Here is a 20785-nt window from a genome sequence, read left to right as displayed (position 1 = left end):
CGTATGATAACTCTTTCATTCCCGGAATCATCCTTGTGAATCTCCTCTGAACCCTCTCCAATGTCAGCACATCTTAGATGAAGGGCCCAGAACTGTTCACAACACTCAAGGTGAAGCCTCACCAGTGCCTTATAAAACCTCAGCATCACATCCCTGCTCTTGTATTCTAGACCTCTTGAAATGAATGCTAACATTGCATTTGCCTTCCTCACCACCAACTCTACCTGCAAGTTAACCTTTAGGGGGCTCTGCACAAGGACCATGCACTTTCCAACATTGTATTTCATTTGCCACCTTCTTGCCCATTCTCCTAATCTGTCTAAGTCCTTCTGCATCCTACCCACCCCTTCAACACTACCTGCCCCTCCACCAATCTGTATCATCTGCAAACTTGGCAACTTGGAAGTTTCCTGGCAACTTCCTTGAAAAAATTCCAAGACTGGTTAGACATGATCTACCGTGCACAAAGCCATGTTGACCACCCTTAATTATCCAAATACTTGTATACCCGACCCCCTAGAATACCTTCCAATAAGTTTCCCCACAACTGATGTCAGACTCACTGGCCTATAATCTCCTGGTTTCTGCTTAGTGCCTTTCTCAACAGTGGAATAACTTGCCTATCCTTCAGTCCTCTGGTACATCCCCGTCACTAAAGATGATTTAAATATCTCTGCTAGGGCCCCAGCAATTTCTGCCCTTCCGTAGGGTCAAAGGGAATACTTTGTCAGGCCCTGGGGTTTTATCCACCCTGATTTGCCTCAGGATAGCAAATAACCTTCTCCTCTAATCTGTAGGTTCCATGAAGCTGATACCACTTTGCCTCACTTCTACAGACTGTATTTACTCGGGAGATGGACACAGATGCAAAGAATGCACTTTAAGATCTCCCCATCTGTTTTGGCTCCACACATGGATTACTATTGTGGTCATCCAGAGGACCAATTTTGTGCTTTGCAATCTTTTGCTATTTACATATCTGTAGAATCCCTTAGTATGCTCCTTCACCTTGTCTGCTAGAGCAACTTCATGCCTTCTTTTAGCCTTCCTGACTTCAAGTGTTCTTGCATTTCTTGTACGCAACAAGCACCCCATTTGTTCCTATCTGTCAATACCTGCCACACACCTTTTTTCTCTTAACCAGGGCCTCTATCTCTTTGCTACTCCTGTTATCTTTACCTTCTATTCTGACAGGTACATGCAAGCTTTGTGCTCTCAATTTTGATTTTGAAGGCCTCCCACTTGCACCTTTGCCAGAAAATAGCCTGTCCCAATCGACAATTGCCAGATCTTTCTGATACCATCAAAATAGGCCTTTCTCCAAGTTAGAATATCAGCCTTTTGCATATTCACTTTGCATCCAGTGACCACAATGCCACAAGTTTCAAAGTGTTCCCTTACACAAACTTCTGTCACCTGCCCTGCCTAATAGGGGATCTAGTATTGTACACTCCCTCGTTGGGACTCCTATGTACTGATGAAGGAGACTTCCCTGAACACATTTGACATCCTGTATCCCATCTAATCTTTTTACAGTATGCCCTCTCATCCTAGACTCTCCCACCATGAGAAACATCCTTTCCACATCTACTCTGTCTCGGCCTTTCAACATTCTAAAGGTTTCAATGAGATTCCCCCCACCTCCATCCTTCTAAATTCCAAAGAGTACAGACCCAGAGCCATCCAATGTTCCTTGTGCGATAACCCTTTCATTCTTGGAATCATCCTTGTGAACCTCCTCTGGACCCTCTCCAATGCCAGCACATCTTTTCTAAGATGAGGAGCCCAAAACCATTCACAATACTCAAGGGGAGACCTCACCAGTGCCTTATAAAGCCTCAGCATCACATCCTTGCTTTTGTATTCTAGACCTCTTGAAATGAACACTAACATGGCATTTGCCTTCCTCACCACCCACTCAACCTGCAAGGTAACTTTTAGGGTGTTCTGCACAAGGATTCCCAAATCCCTTTGCATCGCAAATTTTTGGATTTTCTCCCTGTAGAAAATCCACACATTTATTTCTTCTACCAAAGTGCATGACCATTTTCCAACACTATTTCATTTGCCACTTTCTTGCCCTTTCTCTGAATCTGTCTAATTCCTGCTGCATCCTACCTGTTTCCTCAACACCATCTGCGCCTCCACCAATCTTGGTATCATCTGTAAACTTGGCAACAAAGCCATCTATTTCATCACCTAAATCGTTGATACATGGCATAAAAAGAAGTGGTCCCAACACCAACCCCTGATGAACACCACCAGTCACTGGCAGCCAACCAGAAAAGAATCCTTTTATTCTCACTCACTGCCTCCTACCAATCAGCCAGTGCTCTAACTATGTTAGTAACTTACCTGTAATATCATGGGCTCTTAACTTGGTAAGCAGCTTCATGTGTGGCATCTTCTCAAAGGCCTCCTAAAAGTCCAAATATACAACATCCACTGCATTCTCTTCATCTATCTTATTTGTAATCTCCTCAAAGAATTCCAACAGGTTCATCAGCCAGCATTTTCCCTGAAGGAAACCATGCTGACTTGGTACTATTGACAAACATCTTCCCCACCACTGAGGTCAGGCTAACTGGTCTATAATTTCTTTCTGCTGCCTTCCTCCTTTCTTAAAGAGTGTTTGAGGAATCGCAGTGAGTTACTGCAGTATCCTGTAGATGGTACAACTGGTAAAAGTGGTGTGTTTGGAAGATGCCGTCTGGGGAATCACAGTGAGTGCCTCAGTTTGTCCTGTGGATGGTTCAGCTGGTGGGGGTGGTGTGTTTGGAAGGAGTCTCGGTGAGTTACTGCAGTGCATTCTGACAGTGGTACACACTGGAGTGAGTGAAATGCTTGTGGATGGGGTACCTGTCACATGGACTGCTGTGCCCTGTATGGCGTTGAATTCTGAACTGTTGTTAAAGCTGCACTGATCTAGGCCAGTGGAAAGTGTTTCATCACAATCCTGAGTTGAGCCTTGTAGATGGTGGAGGTTCTTTGGGGAGTTGGGAGGGGAGTTACTCATTGCAGAAGCCCTGGTCTTTGCTCTACTCTTGTGGCTAGTCTAATTCAGTCACATCCTTCCTGTAACGCAGTGACAGAACTGCACACAGTAACACCATACACACTGCTTCAAGTGCAGCTGCGCCACTGACCTGTGACCAAGGGCACCCAGGTTCCATTTAAAATTAGCATGAGGGGTGATCTTATAGAGGGGCAGAGACAGAGTGAATGCACAAAGTCTTTTCCCCAGAGTTGGGGAATCAAGGGGAGAGATTTAATAGGATCCTGACAGGTAAAATTTTCAACCCGGAGGTAGTCGTATATGAAAAGAGCCACCAGAGGACGTGGCTGGAGCAGGGATATTGACATACAAAGTGCTCGGACCGGTACTTGGGTAGGAAAGACTTAGAGGGACATGAACCAAATGCAGGCATATGGGACTAGATCAGGTGAACATCTGGGTTGGCATGGACCACTTGGACTAAAGGTCCTGTTTCTGGGCTGTAAAGCCTCTGATTCTGTGAGTCTATACCCTCTTCCCCCCTCCTGTGACAGACATACAGTTGCAAGAAAAAAGTTTGTGAACCCTTTACAATTACTTAGTTTTCTTCATTACTCATAAAATGTGGTTTGATCTTTATCCAAGTCACAATAGACAAACAATTTGCCTAAACTAACACAGAGAATTGTATTTCTTCTCATACATACTGAATGCACCATTTAAACAATGTCTAGGTTCAAAAAGTATGTGAACCCCTGGGGTAATGCCTTTTACAAAAGCTATTTGGTGTCAGATGATACAGTCAATGAGATGAGATTGCAGGCATATGTTGTAGAGGTGCCCTGCCCTACATTTAAAAAGGCATGCAAAGTCAGGTTACTGACAGCCCGCTCTTCAAGAAAGATCTGTTTATGGGCACCGTGTCTCAACCAAAACAACATTTAGAGGACCTCAGAAGAACTGTAGGGATGCATGAAGCTGGAACAGGAAACAAAAACATTTCTAAAGACCCAAGTGTTCATCAGTCCACAGTAAAAGAAATTCTCTGCAAATGGAGGAAAGTCATTGCTGTTGCTGCTCTCCTTAGGAGTGGGCATCCTGCAAAGATCACACCAAGAGCACAACCTGCAATGCTGAAGGAGGTGAAAAGAACCCAAGGGTGACAGCAAAAGACCTGCAGAAATATCTAGAACTTGCTAAAGGCTCTGTTCATGTGTTCACTGTAAGAAAAACGCTTAAGAATGGAGGGGCACCACGGAGGAAACCGCTGCTCTTCAAAAAAAAAGACATCGCTGCACGTCTAGAGTTTGCAAAAGACCACCTGGATGTTCCACACTGCTTTTGGGACAATGTTCTGTGGACAGATGGGACAAAAGTTGAACTTTTTGGCAGAAATGTACATCGCCCATTTGGAGGAAAAAAGGCACTGCACACCAACACCAAAACCTCATCCCAACTGTGAAGCATGGTGGAAGGAGCATCATAGTTTGGAGCTGATTTGCTGCATCAGGGTCTGGACAGCTTGCAATTGTTAAGGGAACAATGAATTCAAAATTGTATCCAGACTTTTTAAACAGGAGAATGCCAGGGTATCAGCCCATCATCTGAAACTTAATAGAAGTTGGATGATGCAGTAAGACAAAGATCCAAAACACAAGAGTAAATCTACAGAATGGTTTAAAGAGAAGAAAATTTGTGTTTTGGAATGGCCAAGTCAAAGTCCAGACCTTAACCCAACTGAGATGCTGTGGCCTGACCTGAAGGAGGCTGCTTATGCAAGGCATCCCAGAAATATTGATGAACTGAAACAGTTTTGTATGGAGGAAAATTCCAAAAATTCCCCCTCGCAATTGTACAAGTCTGATTAGCAGCTACAGGAAGCGTTTGGTGGAGGTTATTGCTGCTAAAGGAGGCTCTACCAGTTATTAAATACGAGGGTTTTCAGCCTAGACTGAGAATGATTAAACAATGCATTAAATAAAGACATGAAAAGTACAATTGTTTGTGTGATATTAGTTTAGGCACATTGTGTTTGTCTATTATTGGGACTTAGATGAAGATCAGACCACATTTTATGAGGAATTAATGCAGAAAACCAAATAATTGCAAGCTGTTCAAACTTATTCTTGCAACTGTACATACAGTGAGCAGGTAAACACAGGATATTTATCCTCTTCCCCCTCTCAGCTGGAGTCAGGAACCCCCAGATGACCTGTTGGAACTAAAGCCCGAATCAGTAGCAGGGAGGGGCCGGGGGTGGGGGAAAATCATTGACAGACTGATTGGTTCATTGCCACCATCACCAAGATTACTGAGAAGCTTTGTCGGTATTTGCCTGGAGCCACACAATCACCGGCGTCTCAGGCATTGAGACAAGCCCCCATTATGAAAACTGCTCCATCAGCCAAACTCCCACACCTCAGGACGTGTTGAAATGCAAATTATTCAGCAGAGATGCCAGCACACTGTGTCTGGCTCCTGGAATCAGCTGCTGCCATGTGGGCGGAGGCCGTGATGCCAACTCAGGATGCCAGAGCCGTGTGGCCAGCAGACTAGTACAGCAACTCCTGCTGGCCTCACTCTGCCTACCTACAAGGCCATTAAACAGACTCTTGCCTCTCTGCCTCTTCACCCACACCCAACCCTCCGCTTTGACCCACACCCACCTCTCTGGCACTAATGCCATTTCAACCTTTCATTTCCAAATAAAAGTAAAACATTGTAGAAGGCAGATACCTCAAAAATAAAATATTGAAACTACTCAGCAGATCAGTCAGCACTTGTAGCAGAGCAGCAATCTCACAGTGCAAACCCACTCAGATTCACACACCATGGAAACAGACCCTGAGGCCCAAGTGATCTATGCCAATTAAATTGCCTAACTAAGCTAGTCCCAGATCCCCCCCTATCCTTGTACTTGTCCCTTGCACCTTTTCAGTATGAATGTAGTCAGAATCAGGTTTGTTATCAACGACACGTCATGAAATTTGTTCCTTTGCAGCAACAGTACTGTACATAAAATATGCAAGTTACAATAAGGAATATTAAAAAGACAAAAAGTGTTGAAAAAGATGTACCTGTCTCAACCATTTCCAGGTGAAAATCTTGCCTGGGAGGTTCTTATTAAATCTCCACTCTCAACTTAAACCTCTGCCCTTCGGTTCTTGTTTCCCCAACCCTGGGGAAAAGACTGTGTGTAACCGCCATATCTGTGTCCCTTATAGTTTTATACACCTGTACAAGGTCACCCTCTGTCTCCTACACTCCCAAGCCCATCCAACCTTTCTATAACCTGGTTGGCCAAGGTCTGGCAACATCCTTGTCAAACTCCTCTACACTCTTTCCAGTTTCATACCTTCTTCCCCCTTCCCCATTGCAGATTGAACACAATTCTCCAAATGCTGTGTCAGTAATGTCCTGCACAACTGCAGCACAATGTCCCAGCTCCTGGACTCAGTGTCCTGACTGATAAAGGCCAGTGTGTACCTGTCATTACTGTAGGGGCTGTTTCTGTGCCTCTATAACACAGGAGGGAGGAGAGAGCTCCCTGCCACAGTACGACGACAGTGAAGACCAACAGTGTCACCAGGCAGCAGTTGTGGAGCGGGTCACTTGCTCGGGGAGTGTCCGAGATCGGCTGAAGGACAAAGCAAGTCAGACTTCTGCACAGTGTGTTTAACATTTCACTCGCTGCCTCTTCTCAGCAAGAACCAGCTCACTGTTCTCTCAGCGTTTAATTATTTATTCACATCAGCAGGACAGCATGGTGTATGTGACACAGCCAATTCTGTCAGGAGGAACAGGCCCTTCGGCCCACAATGTCAGTGCCGACCATGATGCCCACTTATCATCACGGCCCACGTCCGCACCCAGCCCCCCTCCCTGGCACATGACCCATGCCCACATCCCCTCCCTCCATATGACCCACACCCACCACCCTCCCCCAGCTATTGGCATCTAACTGCTATCACATCTGCTTCTAGCACCATCCGTGACACCCACTAATCTATAAAAATACAATGTCCCCTGAAATCTCTGAAACTCTTCTCTCTCACCTTAAAGCCACTCTTTCCTTCCCATAACCTCCCACCCCCCACCCTCCCACCCCCACAGGCAGCCGTGATGGCCAAGTCTGGGTACATTTAAGGCAGAGGTTGATCAGTTCTTGATGAGTCAGGAAATGAAGGGATATGGGGAGAGGACAGGAGATTGGGGCCAAGAGGGAAAATTGATCAGCCATGATGAAATGGCAGAGCAGACTCGATGGGCCAAATGGCCTATTTCTGTTCCGACATCTCCAGCATTATGGTGAAATCCCTGTTTGCGCCCCCCCCACACCCCAATCACCCTCCACCTTTACCCTCCCCTCACCCTGGCTCCATTGTCCTTCCCCCTTCTCCCCATTACCCACCTACCTCTCTCCCCATTCTCCTGACTCCTCCCTGCAACCTGACACCGTGACTTCAAAAACTTGTCAACCACCACTTTAAATATACCAAACGACTTGACCTCCACAGGGAATGAATTCCACAGATTCACCACCTTCTGGCTAAATAAATTCCTCCTCAGCGTTCCAATTATCTCCACCGTGACGTCACCAAAGTAACATCAGACAGATCTAATCCTTCCCTGGATGTCCCGTGACATCCAACATCTCCGTCTTAATACCACCTGCTCCACTTGACCTCCATCCCCTCCCTGAACCCCGTCCTCCCCACCCTTCCACGACGAACGCAAGACAAAATGTTTACTGCAGACTCAAGAGATTCGGCAGGTGCTGGAAATCCAAAGCAGCACACACAAAATGCTGGAGGAGCCAGCATTATGGTGAAATCCCTGTTTGCCCCCCCCCCATCTACAGGCAGCATCTACAGAGGGGTTTAAATAGTCGACGTTTCAGGCCAAGACCCTTCATCGGGACTGGAAGGGAAAGAAGCAGCAGCCAGAATTAGAGGGTGGTGGCAGGTGATAGGTGAGACCAGGTGAGGGGAAAGGTGGGATGAAGCAAGAAGCAGGCAGGTGATAGACGCAAGAGGTAAGGGCTGAAGAAAGAATCTGGTAGAGAGCAGATCATGGAAGAAAGGGGGAGGAGAACTAGATGGAAGCAATGAAGGGGTAGGAGGGGAGCCAGAATGGAGGGGAATTGAAAAAGGAGGGTGAGGGGACTGAAATGACTGGAAGTTTGAGAAATCAGTGTTGATGCTGTCAGGATGGAGGCTACCCAGCTGTAAAATGAGATGTTGCTCCTCTATGACAGTGGTTTCTTCATGGCAGTAGGGGAGGCCATGGACTGACATGTTAGAATTGAAACGGAAAGTCAAAATGGGTGGCCACTGGGAAATCCTGCCTGTTGTGGGTGCTCGACGAATTAGCCCCCCAACCTACGTTAGGTCAGAGGAGATGCACCATTGAGATGCTCATTGAGGACCTCATTCACAGCCCTGGCTTCATACATTAACTATCCTTTAGACTCCCAGGGAGAGCTACACTGTCCCCATCTACCCCCCTTCCCCCCACCCCCCCCAGCAGCTGATATAGGAAGGCTTGGGATTCTCTCAGGTCTAATGTGCCAAGGACTTTTCAGAGTCACTGAGTTCTCTCACACCAACTACATTCCTCTCCACCAGTATCCTCCTCCATCCTCTGGTTAGTCTTTCCCTTTAAATCAAATCTCCAAAAGTTTCTGCCGGTCAAGGTTCCCGAAGCAGACAGACACACAACATCCAGCTCCTGCCAGGTGGGGATATTTTACTTAGTGCCATTGATGTTGGCCAATAGCATCGAGTGTACACAATGAACAGAGGCAGACACTGAGTGGACAGCCTGAGACATTTTTCCCAGGGTGGAAATGGATAATATCCGTATGGTTCCAAGACAATTGGAGTAAAGCATAGGTGGGATGTCAGACCTGGTTGCTTCTGTCCTACTCACCACCCAGTGGCTGGTGGAACACCCTGCTAGAGCCAGATACACCCCCACCCCCACCTGCTCGAGCCAGATACACCCCACCCCCACCTGCTAGAGCCAGATACACCCCCCCACCTGCTCGAGCCAGATACACCCCCACCCGCTAGAGCCAGATACACCCCCACCCCCTAGAGCCAGATACACCCCACCCCCCCACCTGCTAGAGCCAGATACAACCCCCCACCTGCTAGAGCCAGATACAACCCCACCCCCCCACCTGCTAGAGCCAGATACACACACCCCCCCACCTGCTAGAGCCAGATACACACACCCCCCCACGTGCTAGAGCCAGACACACACCCCCCACCTGCTAGAGCCAGACACACACCCCCCACCTGCTAGAGCCAGATATACACACCCCCCACTTGCTAGAGCCAGATATACACACCCCCCACTTGCTAGAGCCAGATACACCCCCACCCCCCCCACCTGCTAGAGCCAGATACAACCTCACCCCCCCACCTGCTAGAGCCAGATACAACCCCACACGCCCACCTGCTAGAGCCAGATACACCCCCACCCCACCTGCTAGAGCCAGATACACACCCCCCCACCTGCTAGAGCCAGATACACCACCACCCCCCCACCTGCTAGAGCCAGATACAACCCCACCCCACCTGCTAGAGCCAGATACACACCCCCCACCTGCTAGAGCCAGATACACACCCCCCCACCTGCTAGAGCCAGATACACCCCCACCCCCACCTGCCAGAGCCAGATACACCCCCACCTGCTAGAGCCAGATACACACCCCCCACCTGCTAGAGCCAGATATAACCCCACCCCCCCACACCTGCTAGAGCCAGATACACCCCCACCCCCCCACACCTGCTAGAGCCAGATACACCCCCACCCCCCCACCTGCTAGAGCCAGATACAACCCCACCCCCCCACCTGCTAGAGCCAGATACAACCCCACCCCCACCTGCTAGAGCCAGATACACCCCCACCTGCTAGAGCCAGATATACACACCCCCCCACTTGCTAGAGCCAGATACACCCCCCACCTGCTAGAGCCAGATATACACACAGCCCCACCTGCTAGAGCCAGATACACCCCCACCTGCTAGAGCCAGATACACCCTCCACCCCCCCACCTGCTAGAGCCAGATACACCCCCCTCCACCTGCTAGAGCCAGATACACACCCCCCCACCTGCTAGAGCCAGATACACACCCCCCCACCTGCTAGAGCCAGATACACCCCCACCTGCTAGAGACAGATACACACACCCCCCCACCCCCTAGAGCCAGATACACCCCCACCCGCTAGAGCCAGATAGACCCCCACCCGCTAGAGCCAGATAGACCCCCACCCGCTAGAGCCAGATACGCACACACCCCCCACCTGCTAGAGCAAGATACACACACCCCACCTGCTAGAGCCAGATACACACCCCACCCCCCCACCTGCTAGAGCCAGATACACCCCCACCCCCCCACCTGCTAGAGCCAGATACACACACCCCACCTGCTAGAGCCAGATACACACCCCACCCCCCCGCTAGAGCCAGATACACCCCCACCCCCCCACCTGCTAGAGCCAGATACACACACCCCACCTGCTAGAACCAGATACACACCCCCCCACCTGCTAGAGCCAGATACACCCCCACCCCCCCACCTGCTAGAGCCAGATACACACACCCCACCTGCTAGAGCCAGATACACACCCCCCCACCTGCTAGAGCCAGATACACACCCCCCCACCTGCTAGAGCCAGATACACCCCCACCCCCCCACCTGCTAGAGCCAGATACACCCCCCCCCACCTGCTAGAACCAGATACACCCCCACCCCCCCACCTGCTAGAGCCAGATACACACCCCACCTGCTAGAGCCAGATACACACCCCACCCCCCCGCTAGAGCCAGATACACCCCCACCCCCCCACCTGCTAGAGCCAGATACACCCCCACCCGCTAGAGCCAGATACACCCCCCACCTGCTAGAGCCAGATACACACACCCCCCCACCTGCTAGAGCCAGATACACACCCCACCTGCTAGAGCCAGATACACCCCCCACCCCCCCGCTAGAGCCAGATACACCCCCACCTACTAGAGCCAGATACACCCCCACCCCCCCCACCTGCTAGAGCCAGATACACCCCCACCCCCCCACCTGCTAGAGCCAGATACGATCCCACCCCCCCACCTGCTAGAGCCAGATGCACACACCCCCCCACCTGCTAGAGCCAGATACACACACCCCCCCACCTGCTAGAGCCAGATACACACCCCACCTGCTAGAGCCAGATACACCCCCACCTGCTAGAGACAGATACACACACCCCCCCACCCCCTAGAGCCAGATACACCCCCACCCGCTAGAGCCAGATAGACCCCCACCCGCTAGAGCCAGATAGACCCCCACCCGCTAGAGCCAGATACGCACACACCCCCCACCTGCTAGAGCAAGATACACACACCCCACCTGCTAGAGCCAGATACACACCCCACCCCCCCACCTGCTAGAGCCAGATACACCCCCACCCCCCCACCTGCTAGAGCCAGATACACACACCCCACCTGCTAGAGCCAGATACACACCCCACCCCCCCGCTAGAGCCAGATACACCCCCACCCCCCCACCTGCTAGAGCCAGATACACACACCCCACCTGCTAGAGCCAGATACACACCCCCCCACCTGCTAGAGCCAGATACACACACCCCACCTGCTAGAGCCAGATACACACCCCCCCACCTGCTAGAGCCAGATACACACCCCCCCACCTGCTAGAGCCAGATACACCCCCACCCCCCCACCTGCTAGAGCCAGATACACCCCCCCCACCTGCTAGAGCCAGATACACCCCCACCCCCCCACCTGCTAGAGCCAGATACACACCCCACCTGCTAGAGCCAGATACACACCCCACCCCCCCGCTAGAGCCAGATACACCCCCACCCCCCCACCTGCTAGAGCCAGATACACCCCCACCCGCTAGAGCCAGATACACCCCCCACCTGCTAGAGCCAGATACACCCCCCCCACCTGCTAGAGCCAGATACACACCCCACCTGCTAGAGCCAGATACACACCCCACCCCCCCGCTAGAGCCAGATACACCCCCACCTGCTAGAGCCAGATACACCCCCACCCCCCCCACCTGCTAGAGCCAGATACACCCCCACCCCCCCACCTGCTAGAGCCAGATACGATCCCACCCCCCCACCTGCTAGAGCCAGATGCACACACCCCCCCACCTGCTAGAGCCAGATACACACACCCCCCCACCTGCTAGAGCCAGATACACCCCCACCCCCACGCTAGAGCCAGATACACACCCCACCCCCCCGCTAGAGCCAGATACACCCCCACCCCCCCACCTGCTAGAGCCAGATACACACCCCACCCCCACGCTAGAGCCAGATACACACCCCACCCCCCCACCTGCTAGAGCCAGATACACCCCCCCCCACCTGCTAGAGCCAGATACACACCCCACCCCCCCGCTAGAGCCAGATACACCCCCACCCCCCCACCTGCTAGAGCCAGATACACCCCCCCCACCTGCTAGAGCCACACCCCCACCTGCTAGAGCCAGATACAAACCCCCCCACCTGCTAGAGCCAGATACACCCCCCCACCCCCCCACCTGCTAGAGCCAGATACACCCCCACCCCCCCACCTGCTAGAGCCAGATACACACCCCACCCCCCCGCTAGAGCCAGATACACCCCCACCCCCACACCTGCTAGAGCCAGATACACACCCCACCTGCTAGAGCCAGATACACACCCCACCCCCCCGCTAGAGCCAGATACACCCCCACCCCCCCACCTGCTAGAGCCAGATACACCCCCCCACCTGCTAGAGCCAGATACACCCCCACCCCCCCACCAGCTAGAGCCAGATACACCCCCCCACCTGCTAGAGCCAGATACACCCCCACCCCCCCACCTGCTAGAGCCAGATACACACACTCCCCCACCTGCTAGAGCCAGATACACCCCCACCCCCCCACCTGCTAGAGCCAGATACACACCCCACCCCCCCGCTAGAGCCAGATACACCCCCACCCCCACACCTGCTAGAGCCAGATACACACCCCACCTGCTAGAGCCAGATACACACCCCACCCCCCCGCTAGAGCCAGATACACCCCCACCCCCCCACCTGCTAGAGCCAGATACACCCCCCCACCTGCTAGAGCCAGATACACCCCCACCCCCCCCACCAGCTAGAGCCAGATACACCCCCCCACCTGCTAGAGCCAGATACACCCCCACCCCCCCACCTGCTAGAGCCAGATACACACACTCCCCCACCTGCTAGAGCCAGATACACCCCCACCCCACCACCTGCTAGAGCCAGATACACCCCCCACCTAGAGCCAGATACACACCCACCCCCCCACCTGCTAGAGCCAGATGCACCCCCACCTGCTAGAGCCAGATACAACCCCACCCCCCCACCTGCTAGAGCCAGATACACACACCCCCCCACCTGCTAGAGCCAGATACACCCCCACCCCCTAGAGCCAGATACACCCCCACCCCCCCACCTGCTAGAGCCAGATACACCCCCACCCCCCCACCTGCTAGAGCCAGATACACCCCCACCCCCTAGACCCAGATACACCCCCACCCCCCCACCTGCTAGAGCCAGATACACCCCCCCACCTAGAGCCAGATACACCCCCACCCCCTAGAGCCAGATACACCCCCACCCCCCCACCTGCTAGAGCCAGATACACCCCCCACCTAGAGCCAGATACACACATCCCCCGCCACCTGCTAGAGCCAGATACACCCCCACCTGCTAGAGTCAGATACACACCCCACCCCCCCGCTAGAGCCAGATACACCCCCACCCCCCACCTGCTAGAGCCAGATACACCCCCCCACCTGCTAGAGCCAGATACACCCCCACCCCCCCACCTGCTAGAGCCAGATACACCCCCACCCCCCCACCTGCTAGAGCCAGATACACACCCAACCTGCTAGAGCCAGATACACCCCCACCCCCCCACCTGCTAGAGCCAGATACACACCCCACCCCCCGCTAGAGCAAGATACACCCCCACCCCCCACCTGCTAGAGCCAGATACACCCCCCCCACCTGCTAGAGCCAGATACACCCCCACCCGCTAGAGCCAGATACACCCCCCACCTGCTAGAGCCAGATACACACACCCCCCACCTGCTAGAGCCAGATACACCGCCCCCACCTGCTAGAGCCAGATACACACCCCACCCCCCCCGCTAGAGCCAGATACACCCCCACCCCCCCACCTGCTAGAGCCAGATACCATCCCACCCCCCCACCTGCTAGAGCCAGATACACCCCCACCCCCCCACCTGCTAGAGCCAGATACCATCCCACCCCCCCACCTGCTAGAGCCAGATACCATCCCACCCCCCCACCTGCTAGAGCCAGATACACACACCCCCCACCTGCTAGAGCCAGATACACACACCCCCCCACCTGCTAGAGCCAGATACACCCCCACCCCCTAGAGCCAGATACACCCCCACCCCCCCACCTGCTAGAGCCAGATACACCCCCCCACCTAGAGCCAGATACACCCCCACCCCCCCACCTGCTAGAGCCAGATACACCCCCCACCTAGAGCCAGATACACACATCCCCCCCACCTGCTAGAGCCAGATACACCCCCACCCCCCCACCTGCTAGAGCCAGATACACACCCCACCCCCCGCTAGAGCCAGATACACCCCCACCCCCCACCTGCTAGAGCCAGATACACCCCCCCCACCTGCTAGAGCCAGATACACCCCCACCCCCCCACCTGCTAGAGCCAGATACACCCCCACCCCCCCACCTGCTAGAGCCAGATACACACCCCACCTGCTAGAGCCAGATACACACCCCACCCCCCCGCTAGAGCCAGATACACCCCCACCCCCCCACCTGCGAGAGCCAGATACACCCCCCCACCTGCTAGAGCCAGATACACCCCCACCCCCCCACCTGCTAGAGCTAGATACACACCCCACCTGCTAGAGCCAGATACACCCCCACCCCCCCACCTGCTAGAGCCAGATACACACCCACCCCCCGCTAGAGCCAGATACACCCCCACCCCCCCACCTGCTAGAGCCAGATACACACCCCACCCCCCCGCTAGAGCCAGATACACCCCCACCCCCCACCTGCTAGAGCCAGATACACACACCCCCCCACCTGCTAGAGCCAGATACACCCCCTCCCCCTAGAGCCAGATACACCCCCACCCCCCCACCTGCTAGAGCCAGATACACCCCCCACCTAGAGCCAGATACACCCCCACCCCCACCACCTGCTAGAGCCAGATACACCCCCACCCCCCCCAACTGCTAGAGCCAGATACACCCCCCCCACCTGCTAGAGCCAGATACACCCCCCACCTGCTAGAGCCAGATACACACACCCCCCCACCTGCTAGAGGCAGATACACCCCCACCTGCTAGAGCCAGATACACCCCCACCCCCCCCACCTGCTAGAGCCAGATACAACCCCACCCCCCCACCTGCTAGAGCCAGATACCATCCCACCCCCCCACCTGCTAGAGCCAGATGCACACACCCCCCCACCTGCTAGAGCCAGATACACACACCCCCCCACCTGCTAGAGCCAGATACACCCCCACCCCCTAGAGCCAGATACACCCCCACCCCCCCACCTGCTAGAGCCAGATACACCCCCACCCCCCCACCTGCTAGAGCCAGATACACACACCCCACCTGCTAGAGCCAGATACACACCCCCCCACCTGCTAGAGCCAGATACACCCCCCACCTGCTAGAGCCAGATACACCCCCACCCCCCCACCTGCTAGAGCTAGATACACACCCCACCTGCTAGAGCCAGATACACACCCCACCCCCCCGCTAGAGCCAGATACACCCCCACCCCCCCACCTGCTAGAGCCAGATACACACCCCACCCCCCCGCTAGAGCCAGATACACCCCCACCCCCCCACCTGCTAGAGCCAGATACACCCCCCCCCACCTGCTAGAGCCACACCCCCACCTGCTAGAGCCAGATACAAACCCCCCCACCTGCTAGAGCCAGATACACCCCCACCCCCCCACCTGCTAGAGCCAGATACACCCCCCCACCCCCCCACCTGCTAGAGCCAGATACACACCCCACCTGCTAGAGCCAGATACACACCCCACCCCCCCGCTAGAGCCAGATACACCCCCACCCCCCCACCTGCTAGAGCCAGATACACCCCCACCCCCCCACCTGCTAGAGCCAGATACACACCCCACCTGCTAGAGCCAGATACACACCCCACCCCCCCGCTAGAGCCAGATACACACCCCACCCCCCCGCTAGAGCCAGATACACCCCCACCCCCCCACCTGCTAGAGCCAGATACACACCCCACCTGCTAGAGCCAGATACACACCCCACCCCCCCGCTAGAGCCAGATACACCCCCACCCCCCCACCTGCTAGAGCCAGATACACCCCCCCACCTGCTAGAGCCAGATACACCCCCACCCCCCCACCAGCAAGAGCCAGATACACCCCCCCACCTGCTAGAGCCAGATACACCCCCACCCCCCCACCTGCTAGAGCCAGATACACACACCCCCCCACCTGCTAGAGCCAGATACACCCCCACCCCCTAGAGCCAGATACACCCCACCCCCCCACCTGCTAGAGCCAGATACACCCCCCACCTAGAGCCAGATACACCCCCACCCCCCCACCTGCTAGAGCCAGATACACCCCCACCCCCTAGAGCCAGATACACCCCCACCCCCCCACCTGCTAGAGCCAGATACACACACACCCCCCACCTGCTAGAGCCAGATACACCCCCACCCCCTAGAGCCAGATACACCCCACCCCCCCACCTGCTAGAGCCAGATACACCCCCCCACCTAGAGCCAGATACACCCCCACCCCCTAGAGCCAGATACATCCCCACCCCCCCACCTGCTAGAGCCAGATACACCCCCCACCTAGAGCCAGATACACACATCCCCCCCCACCTGCTAGAGCCAGATACACCCCCACCTGCTAGAGCCAGATACACACCCCACCCCCCCGCTAGAGCCAGATACACCCCCACCCCCCCACCTGCTAGAGCCAGATACACCCCCCCACCTGCTAGAGCCAGATACACCCCCACCCCCCCACCTGCTAGAGCCAGATACACACCCCCCCCACCTGCTAGAGCCAGATACACCCCCACCCCCCCACCTGCTAGAGCCAGATACACCCCCACCCCCCCACCTGCTAGAGCCAGATACACACCCAACCTGCTAGAGCCAGATACACCCCCACCCCCCCACCTGCTAGAGCCAGATACACACCCCACCTGCTAGAGCCAGATACACACCCCACCCCCCGCTAGAGCCAGATACACCCCCACCCCCCACCTGCTAGAGCCAGATACACCCCCCCCACCTGCTAGAGCCAGATACACCCCCACCCGCTAGAGCCAGATACACCCCCCACCTGCTAGAGCCAGATACACACACCCCCCACCTGCTAGAGCCAGATACACCCCCCCCACCTGCTAGAGCCAGATACACACCCCACCCCCCCGCTAGAGCCAGATACACCCCCACCCCCCCCACCTGCTAGAGCCAGATACACCCCCCACCTGCTAGAGCCAGATACACCCCCACCCCCCCCACCTGCTAGAGCCAGATACCATCCCACCCCCCCACCTGCTAGAGCCAGATACCATCCCACCCCCCCACCTGCTAGAGCCAGATACACACACCCCCCCACCTGCTAGAGCCAGATACACCCCCACCCCCTAGAGCCAGATACACCCCCACCCCCCCACCTGCTAGAGCCAGATACAGCCCAACCCCCCCACCTGCTAGAGCCAGATACACCCCCCCACCTGCTAGAGCCAGATACACCCCCCCACCTAGAGCCAGATACACCCCCACCCCCCCACCTGCTAGAGCCAGATACACCCCCACCTGCTAGAGCCAGATACACACCCCACCCCCCCGCTAGAGCCAGATACACCCCCACCCCCCACCTGCTAGAGCCAGATACACCCCCCCACCTGCTAGAGCCAGATACACCCCCACCCCCCCACCTGCTAGAGCCAGATACACCCCCACCCCCCCACCTGCTAGAGCCAGATACACACCCCACCCCCCCGCTAGAGCCAGATACACCCCCACCCCCCCACCTGCTAGAGCCAGATACACCCCCCACCTGCTAGAGCCAGATACACCCCCACCCCCCCCACCTGCTAGAGCCAGATACACACCCCACCCCCCCGCTAGAGCCAGATACACCCCCACCCCCCCACCTGCTAGAGCCAGATCCAACCCCCCCCCCCCCGCTAGAGCCAGATACACCCCCACCCCCCACCTGCTAGAGCCAGATACACACACCCCCCCACCTGCTAGAGCCAGATACACCCCCACCCCCTAGAGCCAGATACACCCCCACCCCCCCACCTGCTAGAGCCAGATACACCCCCCACCTAGAGCCAGATACACCCCCACCCCCCCACCTGCTAGAGCCAGATGCACCCCCACCTGCTAGAGCCAGATACAACCCCACCCCCCCCACCTGCTAGAGCCAGATACACCCCCCCACCTGCTAGAGCCACACCCCCACCAGCTAGAGCCAGATACACCCCCCCCACCTGCTAGAGCCAGATACACCCCCACCCCCCCACCTGCTAGAGCCAGATACACCCCCCCACCTGCTAGAGCCAGATACACCCCCACCCCCCCACCTGCTAGAGCCAGATACACACCCCACCTGCTAGAGCCAGATACACACCCCACCCCCCCGCTAGAGCCAGATACACCCCCACCCCCCCACCTGCTACAGCTAGATACACCCCCCCACCTGCTAGAGCCAGATACACCCCCACCCCCCCACCTGCTAGAGCCAGATACACCCCCACCCCCCCACCTGCTAGAGCCAGATACACACCCCACCTGCTAGAGCCAGATACACACCCCACCCCCCCGCTAGAGCCAGATACACCCCCACCCCCCCACCTGCTAGAGCCAGATACACCCCCCCACCTGCTGGAGCCAGATACACCCCCACCCCCCCACCAGCTAGAGCCAGATACACCCCCCCACCTGCTAGAGCCAGATACACCCCCACCCCCCCACCTGCTAGAGCCAGATACACACACCCCCCCACCTGCTAGAGCCAGATACACCCCCACCCCCTAGAGCCAGATACACCCCCACCCCCCCACCTGCTAGAGCCAGATACACACCCAACCTGCTAGAGCCAGATACACCCCCACCCCCCCACCTGCTCGAGCCAGATACACACCCCACCCCCCCGCTAGAGCCAGATACACCCCCACCCCCCCACCTGCTGGAGCCAGATACACCCCCCCACCTGCTGGAGCCAGATACACCCCCACCCCCCCACCTGCTAGAGCCAGATACACCCCCCCACCTGCTAGAGCCAGATACACCCCCACCCCCCCACCTGCTAGAGCCAGATACACACACCCCCCCACCTGCTAGAGCCAGATACACCCCCACCCCCTAGAGCCAGATACACCCCCACCCCCCCACCTGCTAGAGCCAGATACACCCCCCACCCCCCCGCTAGAGCCAGATACACCCCCACCCCCCACCTGCTAGAGCCAGATACACACCCCACCTGCTGGAGCCAGATACACACCCCACCCCCCCGCTAGAGCCAGATACACCCCCACCCCCCCACCTGCTAGAGCCAGATACACCCCCCACCTGCTAGAGCCAGATACACCCCCACCCCCCCACCTGCTAGAGCCAGATACACCCCCCCACCTGCTAGAGCCAGATACACCCCCACCCCCCCACCTGCTAGAGCCAGATACACACACCCCCCCACCTGCTAGAGCCAGATACACCCCCACCCCCTAGAGCCAGATACACCCCCACCCCCCCACCTGCTAGAGCCAGATACACCCCCTACCTAGAGCCAGATACACCCCCACCCCCCCACCTGCTAGAGCCAGATGCACCCCCACCTGCTAGAGCCAGATACAACCCCACCCCCCCCACCTGCTAGAGCCAGATACACACACCCCCCCACCTGCTAGAGCCAGATACACCCCCACCCCCTAGAGCCAGATACACCCCCACCCCCCCACCTGCTAGAGCCAGATACACCCCCACCCCCCACCTGCTAGAGCCAGATACACCCCCACCCCCTAGAGCCAGATACACCCCCACCCCCCCACCTGCTAGAGCCAGATACACCCCCACCCCCCCACCTGCTAGAGCCAGATACACCCCCCCACCTAGAGCCAGATACACCCCCACCCCCTAGAGCCAGATACACCCCCACCCCCCCACCTGCTAGAGCCAGATACACCCCCCACCTAGAGCCAGATACACCCCCACCTGCTTGAGCCAGATACACAAGGGACATACAAGAGATTCAGACACATGGACGATAGAAAAAAGGAGCCCCACCCACGTGAGAGATAAGGGCTACACCGATGTTAGAGTAAATTGGCACCTCTACTGCATTGTACTATGTTCTACATCCCCTCAGCTGTTCCAAGCTAAGCCAGTCCCACCTGCCCGTGTTTGTCCCATATCCCTACAAACCTTTGTGTGAGGAGAGGGTTAGACTGATGTTGGAGCAGGTTAAGAGATCATGGAGACCCAGCCATTCAGTTCTTGGTATTATCAATTCCATGGGATGCAGGCATCACTAAAACCCCTGGAGAATGTGCCCCCTCAAATCACAACAGTCAGAGTCATAGCACAGAAACAGACTCTTCGGCCCATCTAGCCAGTGCCAAACCATTATCCTGCCTAGCCCTGTCAATAACACTGGAATCACAGCCCTCCCATCCCTGTACTTATCCAGACTTCCGAAATGTCCCAATTGAACCCACATCCACCAC

The 20785-nt window shown here is 56.0% G+C and overlaps 1 protein-coding gene across 1 annotated transcript in view; it reads right to left on the bottom strand.

Annotated features, from left to right (window-relative positions):
• Positions 1-20785, bottom strand: part of LOC134356991 (sodium- and chloride-dependent creatine transporter 1-like) — a 114207-nt gene that overhangs the window by 64811 nt on the left and 28611 nt on the right. The gene's annotated exons all lie outside the window — the stretch shown is intronic.

Source organism: Mobula hypostoma, chromosome 15 (assembly GCF_963921235.1).
Source record: "Mobula hypostoma chromosome 15, sMobHyp1.1, whole genome shotgun sequence".
Lineage (NCBI taxonomy): Eukaryota > Metazoa > Chordata > Chondrichthyes > Myliobatiformes > Myliobatidae > Mobula > Mobula hypostoma.
This window is presented reverse-complemented; position numbering and strand designations above follow the sequence as displayed.